Source organism: Anastrepha obliqua, chromosome 6 (assembly GCF_027943255.1).
Source record: "Anastrepha obliqua isolate idAnaObli1 chromosome 6, idAnaObli1_1.0, whole genome shotgun sequence".
NCBI lineage: Eukaryota > Metazoa > Arthropoda > Insecta > Diptera > Tephritidae > Anastrepha > Anastrepha obliqua.
Window position 1 is genome coordinate 42,062,457 of NC_072897.1, and position 6,000 is coordinate 42,068,456.

Here is a 6,000-nt window from a genome sequence, read left to right on the forward strand (position 1 = left end):
TTGAATTCCGCTGAAATATTTAATAGTTTGGAAGATTTCGGAGAATGAGGACTTTTCAAGTGATGAAAACCAAAGTGAAATTTGAGACATAGATGATGAAAATGGAAACTCTGAACGACACGAAAACTGCGGTTTTGCCAAGTACCTCGAGTAAAAAGCGTCAAGAATGGTAAATGAATCTAATATGGTGAAATAATAATTTACTACTACATGAAAATAAAATCAAGTTGCCTTTTAAGGAAAACCCATACTGTCTCCTGAAATCATGGAATTTTCTCATACAATTTTTCTTTTACCTATTCCCTCAGGAAACGATGCAAACTCGACAGCTTGTGTAATTACTTTGAAGATACGTCAATTTGTTGGAATCCTTCTCTACCTATATGTCGATTATAGGTACATATGCCTAACGTTTGAAAGTATTTGTTAGATGATATAGATATTAGTGTGATTAAAAATACTGCCACAACAAAGGTTGAAATTAATTAGAAACTCTCTTCACTTTAGCGATAATAGAAATCAGTTGCCGGTATCGAATCCTATCCATGAACCATACTATCCATGAAAATAAGGCCAATTATTATGCATCTTTTGTGTAAACGAGCAGTTATGTTCAACAAAAGCGGGAAATGTGGGAGCATCACTGTGCTACAACTCTGCGAAAATTGTGAGAGTATCACTGTGCTACAATAAGACAAACAATTGTTTCAAAATTTATCATTAAAACTAATTATCTTGTAATCTGTTGTAACTACTTTTTTTTACTCAGTACACTGTTTGTTCCTGTTGTTTTCTTTAAATAAATGAAGTCTTTCAAAATATCAAATAACTTCAAAACATTGTTTTTTATTTTATGGTTTTGTGAAAAAAACAGGATTGTAACTTTTACTAAAAAATAAGTTATTGCGCTTCGAAGGGTTAAACAATATTTTTAATTTATACTAGGTTGCACATATATCATACTAACTATTTATACATTAGCCAATGTTTTTCCATTGTTTGAAATATTTTATATGCTCGTATACGCATGCCTTCAACGGTGCCAGCGAACTGTGTTTTACAGGTTCATACATCGGATATCGAAAATATATAAATATTAGATATGGTCGGATATATTGAATACATTGGCTGATCGATGATAATTCCTACGTTTTTTACCTTAAATTCGTTTAAAATATGTGTTTTGTGATGCGTTGTCGTTGTAAACAACTCAAAGTCGTTTTTTTGTGAACGACCTCATGCAAATCGGTCAAGACGGCTAAATAATAATGCTGATGCACCGCAACCAAATATCGAAGAATTTACAGTTTTAAATAGACGTTTTACTGAACGTATACTGCCCTAATAAAATTTCCATAATTAAAAGTATTGCTATTCAGCATCCTGCAAAAAAAAAAATTAGAGCAATTATAAAACATTTTTATTTCACACCAGAGTAGGGGAAAGTTCAGTATATATATGTTACAATTGCTGAGGTTTTTCCTGCAGGGTATTACTTTAGATATACATGCTCAATCATTTCTTTTAACTGTTGCTATTGCTATTGTTGCTAATTTTATTGTTTGTTAGTTATGAACATTTGAAGAGAAAACAAAACAAAAGAGAAATCGTGCCAAACTGGCAAAAAAATTGAAAACATGCAATGTAACAATAAAGCGAAAAGAAAAAAGACCAACAACATGTAAAGCGATTTTATATCGGACTTTTTATTTATTGTTATTGACTTACAAACATGTATAGCTGCATGCATTTATTTAGGATAATATTAACACCTTTTGTTTGGGAAAGAAGACTACAGCGTGTACGCCAGCCTTCTAGATAGTGTCTGTTGATGTGGGAATTTGTAAATTCATAAGTACTCTGCACTCTTTTTCACCACTAGTGATTGGTATATTTATGACACTTATGGACGTATGCTATTTACTTTCCGCTGCAACAACAGTCATTGAGTTCTATTGTTACAGCTTTTTGTTGTAGTTTAAATGGTGTTTGTTGCAACAGCTCTTACTTCTGTTGTGGCCGTACATCGTCTGTCGTCCGGTCTTGCCCATTGTGTTGGGATTGTAGTAGTACTCGAATAAAAATTGCAGGCATCGCGAGACTAGGGGCAATGGGAAAAATTATGTATGTGAATACTTTGAATGTTTGTTTTGTATGTATTAACATAAGTATGAATGTATGTACATATGTACTTTGTAACTCTGTTAGTAAACGTATGAATGAATGCGAGTTGGGAAAAAGACTGTATGCTTAAATGCTCAGCGGGTCACCCCAATTCATACTCATGCTCAAAGGAATAATGAAATATAATCGGAACAAATTTATTTAAGGGACGGCACTTGAAATAACCTACATACATATGTATGTATGTGCAAGAAGGAATTTATGTGTTCCAGAAACATATACATATTTATTTCGATTCTTTGCTTTAACAAAAGCTATTGTTTATTTATAAAGTCAAGATTTCGTAGAAATTTTTAAAAGTTTATTTACCTACTGTCTTTGGCTTTATGAAGATCGATCGGTTTCATTAACATTATTTTCACGAATGCCGCAAGCGATTTCAATTTTTCTTTTTGAAACTTCGTAGCAGTTACATTTTGATTTCTTGAAATTTTAACATTATTGTAACAATTGTTACATAGCCACATTTAGAAAATAACGTTGACATTCGTTCCATTTGGCAATTATACCCGCTTCTGGTTGATCGCCATGACTCAACGATTTTCATGAGTTTATCGACATTTTGAAAGATTGATCTAACAGAGCGTGCCTTAAATGCGGTGTCTAATTTACCATAATGTATTCGTTGGAATCAGCGCTTTGCTGTTGTATTCTACACTGTATCGGGTCCATAAACAGGAATCTAATATAAGTGTATAAAAATGAATATTTGTTTGTTAATACGTATTTTAGAAGCCGCCAAACCACTCATGGGATTGCCCATTGACTTCGTCAACTTATTCCTTGCATCTACCGGAAGAATATAGGCGTAGTAAAATTAATTTAATGTCACCTCCCATACAAACCAAATTTTTAATATTACAAATTTTCGGAATATTCGTGCCTGAATACTAAAATTTGTTACAAGGACATAAGATAGCAATATCAGAGAATTGGGAGGCATTGGTATAACAATTCCTTATTACTGTATAGTTTCGTTACCATTCATGGAGATCTATAAAATATCGATGCCTTGATAACGTCAAAAAGTGGACGATATTGCAGTCACCGACTAAACCTCGTACTGACCAGTTGTGTTATAGTCGTTCTCTCAGTTTTTGCTATTCAATAGCTCTCTTTTGATGTTTCTTTTCATACTTATTGTAGTTTCGCGTTTGATCTTTTTCTTAAGTCAACAATATTATTCAATACATAATAGTACCAATTCGGGGGCAGCATATTCACTGAGTTTGGAAACAGTACCCAACCGGAGCGCAACAAAGCGTTTCAAAAACTACAGGAAGCTTTTCCTGACTAACAGCCAACAAAAATTATGACCCAAAGTATATGGTGAAACAAAACAGGCACTGGGTTTGGCTAATACAACATCTAAAGTGGTGGAACAAAGAAGGAATAGCCTCATCATCTTGAGTGAAAATCATAAAGTTTCCTTAATCTGGGTCCCGTGACATCGGAATATTGAAGGTAACGAAAAAGTAGATGAACTGGCAAGAGGGGGATCCGCCATGAACAATGTTCTTGCAGAAACGGTATTCACACCATTAGGTGCAGTCAAGAATGCAATTTCCCTAAAATACTTTCGAATCGCGGATTGTAGGTGGAAAGCTCAGACAAAATGCAAAATTAGCAGAACGCTTTGGTCCACCTACAACCTCAAGCAATCGTCAACATCTATATATTATATATATGTATAAAATTCAAATTATGTATGTATCTATAGATCGACTTGCGTCCTAAACGCATAAACCGATCGTAACCAAATTTTAAACACGAACTGGATACCTTACCGGGATGGTCTTGGGCTTAGAAGTATTTTGATATATATAGGGGGCGTGGCACCTCCCATACAAATGGAATTTTTAACAGTCCGTATTTCTGGAAGTATTTACGTTAGACTACTGAAATTTGGTAAGGGGTTATATGAAATTAATCCTTACCACATCCAGAAAAACTGCGTATAACGAAAAAGGGGGCGTGGCACCTCCCATACAACTGGAATTTTTTATATAGATCGACTTGCGTCCTAAACGCATAAACCGATCGTAACCAAATTTGAAACCCGAACTGGATACCTTACCGGGATGGTCATGGGCTAAAAAATATTTTGATATATATAGAGGGCGTGGCACCTCTCACACAAATGGAATTTTTAACAGTCCGTATTTCTGGAAGTATTTACGTTGGACTACTGAAATTTGGTGAGGGGTTATATGACATTAATCCTTACCACATCCAGAAAAACTGCGTATAACGAAAAAGGGGGCGTGGCACCTCCCATACAACTGGAATTGTTTATAGTCCATATCTCTGGAAGTATTTAGGCTAGACCAATGAAATTTGAGAAGGGGTTATATGAGGTTAATCCCTAACACCTCCAAGAAAACTGAGAAAAACGAAAAAGGGGGCTTGGCCCCTCCCATATAAATGCAATTTTTCATTGTCCATATCTCCGGAAGTATTTGGGCTAGACAACTGAAATTTGGTAAGATATTATATAAGGTTAATACCTAACACCTGCATGAAAACTGGTGATAGATAGAAATGGGGCGTGACACCTCCTATACAAATGGGATTTTTCATACTGCATATCACTGGACGCATTTATGGTATAATACCAAAAATTGGTAAAAAGTTTAATGAAGTTAGTATTTAGTACTCCTAGAAAAAATATGAGCTTAGAGAAAAATGGGGGTTAGACCATTTGATATAGAAACGAATTTATATTATCAACGATAGAGGTATTGCTGAATTGAATGCATTCTCTTATTGGTGAAGCTTTTATCTGATACACCGATGTGCAATATAAGCAAAAACTCAGGTCAAGGTAGGGTTCTAAAGACATGTAAGCTAATCGTGTGGGATGAGTGCACAATGGCCAATAAAAAGTCGCTGGAAGCTTTAGACCGATCTCTGAGAGACTTGAGAGGTAATGATCAACCCATGGGTGGTGCCTTACTCTTACTGGCAGGGGATCTTCGACAAATTCTTCCAGTTATTCCGAAAGGAACCGCCACAGATGAAGTGAATGCCTGCTTAAAATCGTCATACCCATGGGACAACGTTCAAAAATTGACTCTTTCTACAAATATGAGAGCACATTTGGGAGGTGATCCTTCAGCAGAAGTTTTTTCTGAACAACTACTTACAATAGGCAATGGAAAAATACCAGTTTCTTTACCACCAAATTTAATTTCTTTTCCTCCAGGTTTTTGTCAACTTATGTTATCAGTCGATGTTTTGAAAGAAGGGGTATTTCCAAATATTTCAGCCAATCACACAAACTATAGATGGCTTCGAGAAAGGGCCATTTTGGCACCTAAAAATGACGATGTAAATGTCATTAATTCCAAAATTCAAGAAATACTACCAGAAACTGTCACAACTTATCATTCCATTGACACAGTCATCGAAGAATCCCAGGCTGTTCATTATCCCGTTGAGTTTCTTAACTCCTTGGACCCATCAGGAATTCCTCCTCATCGACTGATGCTTAAAAAGGGGGCCATGATAATTATGCTGCGTAATTTGGATCCTCCACGTTTATGCAATGGCACAAGGCTAATCATCACGAAACTTTTATCGAATGTTGTAGAAGCTATGGTTTTATCAGGAAACAACCACAAAGTTTTCATACCAAGAATTCCAATGATACCGACGGATATACCTTTCAATTTTAAACGCCTCCAATTTCCTATTAGACTGGCTTTCGCAATGTCCATAAATAAAGCTCAGGGACAATCATTAGCTGTAGCAGGAGTCAATCTAACCAACTCATGTTTTACCCATGGCCAATTATATGTAGCTCCAGAGTTGGCG